The sequence below is a fragment of the Coregonus lavaretus genome (genome assembly GCF_964263955.1).
Source record: "Coregonus lavaretus genome assembly, chromosome: 4".
Lineage (NCBI taxonomy): Eukaryota > Metazoa > Chordata > Actinopteri > Salmoniformes > Salmonidae > Coregonus > Coregonus lavaretus.
The window spans coordinates 15,498,430-15,510,744 of record NC_139991.1 but is presented as its reverse complement, the minus strand read 5'-3'; the positions used below and the strand labels follow the sequence as shown (position 1 = coordinate 15,510,744).

Genomic DNA, 12,315 nt, shown 5'->3' with positions numbered 1-12,315 from the left:
TGGAAAATCACAAATGATAGTTGCTGCATGTTGATCAGATTCTTGCTCTGGGGAAAACCAACAAAGAGAGGTTCCTGGTAGTATGAGAAAGCTATCTCTTGACTGATCACTCTTTATGGAATGTTGTATAAACTAGGTTATACAACGGGTCTAAACCTGAATGCTGATTGGTTAAAACCACATTCCAGCCGGGGTGTATATTCCACAAGTTACCACTGGCTAAATCTATGACGTTAAAATGCCTATTTACTCTGTTCCATCTGACTGCACAATCCACTGTCTCATCAGCCCAGCCAGTCAATATATTAACTTGATCTCCACTTTAAAAAGCATCTAGACATTATCTCACATTTCTTTTAGACTAACATTTAGTTTTCAACATCGGAGATTTGTATAAACCTTGCTGTCTGTCTCTCCAACATTTGCAACATTGTTTCAATATTCAAATTCGATCTCCTGATGTCCCACAGTAATGACCTGCCGGCTTGGGTAGCAACCCTAGATTTGTGTCGGGACTATATCTTGTGGAAGGATGAAATAGTATTAATAAATTAATCAAAATAATGTTTTTAATGAAAATATGTAAATCATTATTTGAATATGTTGGTAACCCTTTGTTTAAAAGTGATAATGCCCTCGAAGCCGGCGTTTGGAGGATACATTGGCACGATTTGCCGGCCCTCGACTTCGTCTCGGCCTAACAACACCTGTGCCAATATATCCTCCAAACACCGGCTTCTCGGGTATTATCACTTAAATATAGGCCTACACAAAGACCAACTTCTGATGGGGAAGCAATAATGTCTGAAAAATTTTATGACGTCACATTTCAAACAATCATAATTGATTTCCTTCAGTAGGGGTGTCTTCTCAGGCCACCTTATGATGGAACATGCAGATTAAAAAAGCAAACGCACAAACGCCATTTTCAGAGGACATATCTTCTTTAAACACAACTGAACTATATCCATCTCACCGAAAGAATGAGTGTTAGCTAAAACGTGTGTATCATTGAACTAGGTGCTAGAGTTATTACAGCTAATAACATTGGCCTTTTTTCAGTAGAAAAAAACACTACATGAAAGTACAGTTTAACTGTGCATGATGTTTACCAAAAGGGCATCATTCTATTTTCAAACAGACTGTCATCAACTTACTGTCATCAACCAAAAAAAAAAAAAAAAAAAAACCCCAATGTTGTCTGTCTGGTTGAGCAGGATATAGCAAAGACTGTGCAGATTAAGACATTGTTTCAAGGAATACTCTTACTTTTGTAGACATTTACGTCATTTAGCAGACACTCTTATCCAGAGCGACTTACAGTTAGGGAGTGCATACATTATTTATTTTTTGGCCCCCCATGGGAGTCGAACCCACAACCCTGGCAACGCCATGCCCTACCAACTGAGCTACACGGGACTACTGACCATTATACCATGACAGATTTCCAACAAGCATTACGCTTTACAAGAATACAGAAGTATAAACAAATGATTATGAAATCTGGTTAATGTGCATCCTGTGTTTTTTATGAGGGAAAACAATGTCCCAGAATGGCTATTCTTTAGCATAGAATGCCAAGTCACCAGGGCTGAACAAATAAACATAGCACATGCATGCAAGAAACATTGGACTTGAATATTACATATACGTTGAATTATCCGCATTGTCTCCGTACTGCTGTGCTGTTTGTTGCTACTTGGCTACCTGCCAAACTATTCACGTTTTACTTTTAATAAACGTTTAATCAATCTCTGTGTTCAACAAATTTACCAACTTTTTAGTTTTGTCCTCACTCATCTTTTTTCGTTAAACTTTTTCACCCCGGACGTTTATCCCGAGACAGAAGAGTCATTTTCCTGTGCGTTTTAGCTGCCAACTTTACGTTATTTTCCTTTTTTCCATCGCAACTTTTTTCCCTTATTCAACTTTTTCACTCCGGACGCTTTATCTGGACATGGTTCATCAACATCTTCAACAGCCGAAGCTAAGTAGTAACATTAACATGATGTCTTCTAATTGCAGTCGCTGTACTCATAATATACAGGAGAATTCTCGCCTTACGGCGAGAATAGCTGTGCTACAAGCCCAGCTTCAGACGCAATCGTTAGGCAAGGGTAATATCAGTGTAGGAAAGGAAGAAACAGCGTCTGTGCCACCAGTAAGTACAGACAGTAACGTCAGTATAAATCCCCCCGCACAGTCCCCGCAGCTGGACAACTTTCTCATGGCTTCTGGAGGGAAATACTGTTGGAATGCTCAACCGGTGTCGCTCATTCAGCCGACAGAAACCTTCAACCGGTTTTCCCCATTATGTAGCGAGTCGGAGTCTGAGTCTGAGTCTTCTCTAGTCTCTACTCCTCCCGTTACGGGGTCTGAGACTCCGAAGGCTCCCACCATTAGCTCTGACAAATTGAAAACCCTAGTCATTGGCGACTCCATTACCCGCAGTATTAGACTTAAAACGAATCACCCAGCGATCATACACTGTTTACCAGGGGGCAGGGCTACCGACGTTAAGGCTAATCTAAAGATGGTGCTGGCTAAAGCTAAAACTGGCGAGTGTAGAGAGTATAGAGATATTGTTATCCACGTCGGCACCAACGATGTTAGGATGAAACAGTCAGAGGTCACCAAGTGCAACATAGCTTCAGCGTGTAAATCAGCTAGAAAGATGTGTCGGCATCGAGTAATTGTCTCTGGCCCCCTCCCAGTTAGGGGAAGTGACGAGCTCTACAGCAGAGTCTCAGCACTTAATCGCTGGTTGAAAACTGTTTTCTGCCCCTCCCAAAAGATAACATTTGTGGATAATTGGCCCTCTTTCTGGGACTCACCCACAAACAGGACCAAGCCTGACCTGCTGAGGAGTGACGGACTCCATCCTAGCTGGAGGGGTGCTCTCCTCTTATCTACCAACATAGATAGGGCTCTAACTCCTCTAGCCCCACAGTGAAATAGGGTGCAGGCCAGGCAGCAGGCTGTTAGCCAACCTGCCAGCTTAGTGGAGTCTGCCAATAGCACAGTCAGTGTAGTCAGCTCAGCCATACCCATTGAGACTGTGTCTGTGCCTCGATCTAGGTTGGGCAAAACTAAACATGGCGGTGTTCACCCTAGCAATCTTATTAGGATAAAGACCTCCTCCATTCCTGCCATTATTGAAAGAGATCGTGATACCTCACATCTCAAAATAGGGTTACTTAATGTTAGATCCCTCACTTCAAAGGCAGTCATAGTCAATGAACTAATCACTGATCATAATCTTGATGTGATTGGCCTGACTGAAACATGGCTTAAGCCTGATGAATTTGCTGTGTTAAATGAGGCCTCACCTCCTGGTTACACTAGTGACCATATTCCCCGTGCATCCCGCAAAGGCGGAGGTGTTGCTAACATTTACGATAGCAAATTTCAATTTACAAAAAAAAAAATGGCGTTTTCATCTTTTGAGCTTCTAGTCATGAAATCTATGCAGCCTACTCAATCACTTTTTATAGCTACTGTTTACAGGCCTCCTGGGCCATATACAGCGTTCCTCTCTGAGTTTCCTGAATTCCTATCAGACCTTGTAGTCATAGCAGATCATATTCTAATTTTTGGTGATTTTAATATTCACATGGAGAAGTCCACAGACCCACTCCAAAAGTCTTTCGGAGCCATTATCGACTCAGTGGGTTTTGTCCAACATGTCTCTGGACCTACTCACTGCCACAGTCATACTCTGGACCTAGTTTTGTCCCATGGAATAAATGTTGTAGATCTTAATGTTTTTCCACAAAATCCTGGACTATCGGACCACCATTTTATTACGTTTGCAATCGCAACAAATAATCTGCTCAGACCCCAACCAAGGAGCATCAAAAGTCGTGCTATAAATTCTCAGACAACACAAAAATTCATTGATGCCCTTCCAGACTCCTTCTGCCTACCCAAGGACGTCAGAGGACAAAAATCAGTTAACCACTTAACTGAGGAACTCAATTTAACCTTGCGCAATACCCTAGATGCAGTTGCACCCCTAAAAACGAAAAACATTTGTCATAAGAAACTAGCTCCCTGGTATACAGAAAATACCCGAGCTTTGAAGCAAGCTTCCAGGAAATTGGAACGGAAATGGCGCCACACCAAACTGGAAGTCTTCCGACTAGCTTGGAAAGACAGTACCGTGCAGTACCGAAGAGCCCTCACTGCTGCTCGATCATCCTACTTTTCCAACTTAATCGAGGAAAATAAGAACAATCCAAAATTTCTTTTTGATACTGTTGCAAAGCTAACTAAAAAGCAGCATTCCCCAAGAGAGGATGGCTTTCACTTCAGCAGTGATAAATTCATGAACTTCTTTGAGGAAAAGATCATGACCATTAGAAAGCAAATTACGGACTCCTCTTTGAATCTGCGTATTCCTCCAGGGCTTAGCTGTCCTGGATCTGCACAGCTCTGCGAGGGCCTGGGATCGGGAGAGACACTTAAGTGTTTTAGTACTATATCTCTTGACACAATGATGAAAATAATCATGGCCTCTAAACCTTCAAGCTGCATACTGGATCCTATTCCTACTAAACTGCTGAAGGAGCTGCTTCCTGTGCTTGGCCCTCCTATGTTGAACATAATAAACAGCTCTCTATCCACCGGATGTGTACCAAACTCACTAAAAGTGGCAGTGATAAAGCCTCTCTTGAAAAAGCCAAACCTTGACCCGGAAAATATAAAAAACTATCGGCCTATATCGAATCTTCCATTCCTCTCAAAAATTTTAGAAAAAGCTGTTGCGCAGCAACTCACTGCCTTTCTGAAGACAAACAATGTATACGAAATGCTTCAGTCTGGTTTTAGACCCCATCATAGCACTGAGACTGCACTTGTGAAGGTGGTAAATGACCTTTTAATGGCGTCAGACCGAGGCTCTGCATCTGTCCTCGTGCTACTAGACCTTAGTGCTGCCTTTGACACCATCGATCACCACATTCTTTTGGAGAGACTGGAAACCCAAATTGGTCTACACGGACAAGTTCTGGCCTGGTTTAGATCCTACCTGTCGGAAAGATATCAGTTTGTCTCTGTGAATGGTCTGTCCTCCGACAAATCAACTGTACATTTCGGTGTTCCTCAAGGTTCCGTTTTAGGACCACTATTGTTTTCACTATATATTTTACCTCTTGGGGATGTTATTCGAAAACATAATGTTAACTTTCACTGCTATGCGGATGACACACAGCTGTACATTTCAATGAAGCATGGTGAAGCCCCAAAATTGCCCTCGCTAGAAGCCTGTGTTTCAGACATAAGGAAGTGGATGGCTGAAAACTTTTTACTTTTAAACTCGGACAAAACAGAGATGCTTGTTCTAGGTCCCAAGAAACAAAGAGATCTTCTGTTAAATCTGACAATTAATCTTGATGGTTGTAAAGTCGTCTCAAATAAAACTGTGAAGGACCTAGGCGTTACTCTTGACCCTGATCTCTCTTTTGACGAACATATCAAGACTGTTTCAAGGACAGCTTTTTTCCATCTACGTAACATTGCAAAAATCAGAAATTTTCTGTCCAAAAATGATGCAGAAAAATTAATCCATGCATTTGTTACTTCTAGGTTAGACTACTGCAATGCTCTATTTTCCGGCTACCCGGATAAAGCACTAAATAAACTTCAGTTAGTGCTAAATACGGCTGCTAGAATCCTGACTAGAACCAAGAAATTTGATCATATTACTCCAGTGCTAGCTTCCCTACACTGGCTTCCTGTTAAGGCAAGGGCTGATTTCAAGGTTTTACTGTTAACCTATAAAGCGTTACATGGGCTTGCTCCTACCTATCTTTCCGAGTTGGTCCTGCCGTACATACCAATACGTACGCTACGGTCACAAGACGCAGGCCTCCTAATTGTCCCTAGAATTTCTAAGCAAACAGCGGGAGGCAGGGCTTTCTCCTATAGATCTCCATTTTTATGGAACAGTCTGCCTACCCATGTGAGAGACGCAGACTCGGTCTCAACCTTTAAGTCTTTACTGAAGACTTATCTCTTCAGTAGGTCATATGATTGAGTGTAGTCTGGCCCAGGAGTGTGAAGGTGAACGGAAAGGCTGGAGCAACGAACAGCCCTTGCTGTCTCTGCCAGGCCGGTTCCCCTCTCCACTGGGGTTCTCTGCCTCTAACCCTGTTGCAGGGGCTGAGTCACTGGCTTGCTGGTGCTCTTTCATGCCGTCCCTGGGAGGGGTGCGTCACTTGAGTGGGTTGAGTTACTGACGTGATCTTCCTGTCTGGGTTGGCGCCCCCCCCCTTGGTTTGTGCTGTGGTGGAGACCTCTGTGGGCTATACTCGGCCTTGTCTCAGGATTGTAAGTTGGTGGTTGGGGATATCCCTCTAGTGGTGCGGGGGCTGTGCTTTGGCGGAGTGGGTGGGGTTATATCCTTCCTGTTTGGCCCTGTCCGGGGGTTTCTTCGGATGGGGCCACAGTGTCTCCGGACCGCTCCTGTCTCAGCCTCCAGTATTTATGCTGCAGTAGTTTATGTGTCGGGGGGCTGGGGTTAGTTGGTTATACCTGGAGTACTTCTCCTGTCTTATCCAGTGTCCTGTGTGAATTTAAGTATGCTCTCTCTAATTCTCTCGTTCTCTCTTTCTCTCTGAGAACCTGAGCCCTAGGACCATACGTCAGGACTACCGGGCATGATGACACCTTGCTGTCCCCAGTCCGCCTGGCCTTGCTGCTATTCCAGTTTCAACTGTTCTGCCTGCGGCTACGAAACCCCTACCTGTCCCAGACCTGCTGTTTTCAACTCTTAATGATCGGCTATGAAAAGCCAACTGAGAGACCTGAGCCCTAGGACCATACGCCGGGACTACCGGCCGTGGTGACTCCTTGCTGTCCCCAGTCCGCCTGGCCTTGCTGCTATTCCAGTTTCAACTGTTCTGCCTGCGGTTATGGAACCCCTACCTGTCCCAGACCTGCTGTTTTCAACTCTTAATGATCGGCTATGAAAAGCCAACTGAGATTTATTCCTGATTATTATTTGACCATGCTTGTCACTTATGAACATTTTTGAACATCTTGGCATGGTTCTGTTATAATCTCCACCCGGCACAGCCAGAAGAGGACTGGCCACCCCTCATAGCCTGGTTCCTCTCTAGGTTTCTTCCTAGGTTTTGCCTTTCTAGGGAGTTTTTCCTAGCCACCGTGCTTCTACACCTGCATTACTAGCTGTTTGGGGTTTTAGGCTGGGTTTCTGTACAGCACTTCGAGATATTAGCTGATGTAAGAAGGGCTATATAAAATAAAATTGATTGATTGATTGATATGTATGCTTTTTGCAACATCAAATGTGGTCATAGACGTACGTGTTGCATTGCATGGACTGATACACCGGGCTTTTTGACCAAGACCTTACACCCTGTGAAAAGAAAGAGCAGAAAGCATATTTGAAGTCCCAGTGAAAAAGGAAGTGATGACGTTTATTTTTACCCTTCCAGTCAGCCTCATACACACACCCATGCCCAAACAATGAAATATCTCATGCATCAGCACACTACTTAGAATAGGGATAGGCTTTTTGCCGGTAAAATTCATAGGGAAATAAAATGTAACAATATATTACAAAACATACAGCAAATGCTTTGTCTTTTAAATTGATTTAAAAAATAAAATGACTTCAATCACTCAGTTTTCATTGTTGTAATATCATAAAAAGTTGACAAAATCATACTCATGGTTAATTTAAAAAAACCTAAGCATCTTGTATACCGAAGACAGGCACATGTTCAGATTCCACATAGTATCATTGTATTGTAACTCATTGTGTTACTTCAAACTAGGTGATCAAGAAAATGTAACCTGTAATTTAACAAACATTTCTAGAGATAGATATGTTTATTGTACATACATTGAGGAAGCAGATTGATTTAGTGCCACCTTGTGGACATAGGTAGTGCTGCTCAAAACAACTGAAAACAGATCATAATGTATTTACAATTATGTACAATTAGAGTCATTGATCCATCAATGGATACGTTTACAAAAAAGGAAAATACCAACACAAATGTTCTCTAATCACAACAAACTTTTGATTGCTTTGAGTCTGTCAGGTCTTTGTTTTTGCCACCATATGAAATGCTATAGAACAGGGCTTGCATCCAAAACAGATGCTGAGGTTCCCGTATGACTTGAAAATAAGAATTGAAGATGGTGTGATTCCTTATTATAGATCCTCTGTCCTTTGAGTCTCAGAGCTCAGTCTCATTTCTCCACCTGCAGGTCAGGTCATCACTCATCATTGTCATTTGCATAGGCGGTCCTGTACTCTATCAACACCATCACAGGTCTATGGTTCCTTTGACTTTAAATGTCTTTGCTGATCGTTCGCTTGAGCGGAGTTCAAACTTGCTACCGTAGATATGGGAGACAAAGCCATCGATCTCCAGGGCAAACACGCTGTTTCGCTTGGGTATGACTGCAGAAGAAGGAGAGAGATAAGGAAGTAAATAGAATGGCAGTTTGGCAGTTGAAAAACAGTTCAATAACAGCAGACTGAATGAGTACCTAAACAAAGGTACTGAAATATGGCGTACAAACCTTTCAGTTTGTCCTCCTTTGTGATGATTTTGAAGACGTTTCATCTCCTGCACTAGGATTCCTGTGGTGCCTACATACGAGGGGCATTTGGACCTGGCCACTGTTTCACACACCCAAAAACATTGGTGATGATTACATAGACATGATTATATACAATGTGACATAGATGTGCTAATTAAGGTCCTGAAGACTGGCATCGATTAGTGACAGTAACAGCTAAAGTGTTTTGACCAAATAAACAAGCTCTAACCTGTAAGAATGGCACCATGAAAATCAGCCTTCAAAAGCCTCTGCTGAATTGTCTGTGGGTTGCTTCAACATACATTTAATTTCATTAGGATCTAACATTCTAGCCAAACAAAAGGCAGAACATACAAAAAGCTTTGTCCTACATGAGCCAAATACAATGCATTTCTTACCTCTCTGGTTTCAATCCGTTGCACAGATCTCTGATGTACTGTTTCCATAGCTCATGCAAAGGCAAGAAAAGATCATATCTACAGAGATAAAAAATAATAATAAGCGTGTGAAAAAAAGCCTTACATGTCAGAGCAGTAGATGATAAACAACATATTTAGTCCTACTACAAGGAAAAAGTATGTACAAACTTTTGATGCTCTGGTTTCAGCTGAAAGACCTTCATCTCCCTCCTCTGTTTTGCATTGAGACCCTTAGTTCTCTTCTTTTTCTTCTTCTCCTTTTTATTTTTAGCATACTTTAGAACCACAGCTTTGCGAAGCATGAAGTCGCCGATTTCCTTCTCGCTCATACCCGGTAAACTGTTCTTCAGAAAGCCATTTGTGAACGTCTCTGCCTGCTTATCACTCTGAGACTGTATGGGCACCAGAACAGACATATCCCATCATGAGACAATTATAACTAACAGGCTAGTTAGGCTATCTTGTCTGCACAACTGAAAACAGTTAGGCTATGTGATGGCATATTTAAGTGATAATGGTAATGCCCGAGAAGCCGGTGTTTGGAGGATATATTCGCTGAGGGCCGGCAAACCGTGCCAATATATCCTCCAAACACTGGCTTTTATACAACGGGTTACCAACATATTCAAATTCAAAAAAAAGATTGACATATTTTCATTAAAAATTTTATTTTTTATGAATGTATTCATACTATTACATCCTTCCACAAGATGTAGTCCCCGACACAAATCTAGGGTTGCTACCCAAGCCGGCTGGTCGTTCGTTCTATCGGTTCAGTTGCCAGAGAAGCGACCCAGTCGTTCAGTCTTTTTGTCCTGTATCTATGGACGTGACCCATGGACGTGACCCAGTCGTTCGTTCTAAATGTTCCATTGCCATACTGGCTGGCAACGTTCTTATCCCTTGCTTGCTTGCTAGCCAACTATGGCTAACTTACAGTCACGTCAAAAAGTGCAGCCAGAATAACAGCAAAGTAGCTGCAATTTGCATTTGTTTAAGCTGTTTTCTAGTGACATTTATTTGGATACATCTGTAAAAATGAGCTAATGAGGCGTGATTTCACCTAGCATAGAAAATGTGCTCACTAGTCAGGACAACGTTGTTCAGAGGAGCTAGCCAACAACACAGCTAACACAATCACTTCAAACTGAAGCTGGAAAGACTGCAAACTAGCTGCACTTCGTTTTACCTTTTTTTCAATTGACATTTCTTTGTTTATATCCATAAAAATGATGCCAGGTGATTAATGATTTCGACTGGCTAAGAAACACTGCCTGCCTGTCTAGTCCCTACTCATGACACGTTCATTACTATGGGACAGCTGGAGATCGAATTTGAATATTGAAACAATGTTGTAAATGCCGGAGAGCCAGACAGCAAGGTGTATAAAAATCTCCGCTGTTGAAAACTAAATGTTAGTCTAAAAGAAATGTCTAGTTGTTTTTTATAGTGGAGATCAAGTTTATAAATTGCCTGGCTGGACTGATGAGACATTGGATTGTGCAGTCAGATGGAACAGAGTAAATAGGCATTTTAATGTCATAGATTTAGCCGGTGGTAATTTGTGGAATAGACACTGGCTGAAATGTGGTTTTAACAAATCAGCATTCACGATTAGACCCACACTTGTATAATTTAGCAATAAGGGTCTAGGGGGTGTGGTATATGGCCAACATACAACGGCTAAGGACTGTTCTTAAGCAGGAAGCAAAGTGGAGTGCCTGGATACAGCCCTTAGCCGTGGTATACTGGCCATATACCACAAACCCCCGAGGTGCCTTATTGCTATTATAAACTGGTTACCAACGCAATTAGAGCAGTAAAAATAAATAATTTGTCATACCCGTGGTATACGTTCTGATATTCCACAGCTTTCAGCCAATCAGAATTCAAGGCTCAAACCACCCAGTTTATAATGGTGAATATTTGAAAGAGTGACTGTTAGCTAGATCCTAACAGCAGACTACCTTGCTGCAGTGGAAGGCTTTATAAATGCCTGTCTCAGGTTTTCGTGTCCAACCTAGTTCCTGGCTACATAATGGTAGCTAACACATCAGTATCACATTAGTACAGTAGGATACCCACCACTATCCCCAGAATGTGTCCCTGATCAGGAGGTAGGCTAGCCTGCACGAGTCCTAGAAGATAAGAGAACAAATGTTATGTTATCAGTCAGCATTTTACCAAATATTGTGAGATGTAGCTAGGAACAACACATATGCTAAGTAGCCAACGTTAGCTAAACGTGTAGCTAGCTAATCTTTAAATTATGAACAACGAATGGATCCATGTGAGTAACAGTTAGTTTAGAAAAGAAAGGTTAGGATACTCACCCTCCATATTTCCCCTGGTATGCATGTATGTCTGTAGAAGTCACAGCCACAGCTCCAGTTGTAATAGCTAGCTAGCGTTCAACTTGTCAATGCATGTATACACGAAAACACATGGGACTACCGTACGCAGGCGCACAGCTTTAACTGACGTTGCCCGGAGAGAGGCTATGGATAGTGCTATTTGGAATCCTTGAGACGTACCTACCCTAAACCTAGCCCTTGATCATGGCTATCTGTTCCATTACATTACACATAAGAATCATTGGACGAACGCGTCTTCTGTATGGGGGCGTTTTGTTAAGAGCACCAATACTTGATCTGAACATTAACACGCATCGCTTGCGGTCATAGCCGCATGAAGTAGGGGTGCTGGGGGTGCTGCAGCACCCCCTGAAAAATCTGAAGAAAAATAATAATAATATATATATATATATATATATATATATATATATATATATATATATATATATATATATATATATATATAACACTAAAGTAGTGCACTGGGCCTTTACTAGTCCTGTATTAGCGGTATAGCCTTCTGAAAATTTCTGAATGCTATTATATCAGAGAAGAAGAAGACCTCCAGAAACGTGTCACTGAAAAATACTGTCGGCTGCAACTGGTTAAAACAGTGTAAAGTAAGTATATATTTTGCATTTGCGAAATTATTTTGATGTAATGTAAAAACAAAGAGCTTTATGTTTCTAGAACCATATTGCAATTTAGAATCGATTCATGTTTAGATGGAGTATTTGGCTGTTTTGGCTGCCAGAGCCAGTCTACCTCTGAAGATATCATAAGGTCCTTGGACCATAAGGAGTAATGGTAGGCTCCTTAAGAGTGCATCTTGGGCTACTCTAAACCCTAACCTAACCTAACCTAACCTAACCTAAGTAAATCTAAGCAAAGAGATGTATTTCATACCACTAATACTAAACATGTGCATTTAACATAAAAACATCTCTATATTTCGTATTTTG

At 41.8% G+C, this 12,315-nt stretch overlaps 1 pseudogene across 1 annotated transcript; it reads right to left on the bottom strand.

The window, feature by feature from the left end:
• Positions 1-7,422: 7,422 nt before the first annotated feature.
• LOC311127559 (ribonuclease P protein subunit p29-like) lies at positions 7,423-11,435 on the bottom strand (annotated as a pseudogene). Its single transcript, XR_014615289.1, has 7 exons — positions 11,333-11,435; positions 11,085-11,137; positions 9,168-9,391; positions 8,979-9,056; positions 8,810-8,871; positions 8,560-8,659; positions 7,423-8,437 (listed from the first exon to the last, which is right to left on the bottom strand). The product of XR_014615289.1 is annotated as a ribonuclease P protein subunit p29-like (transcript).
• Positions 11,436-12,315: the final 880 nt, after the last annotated feature.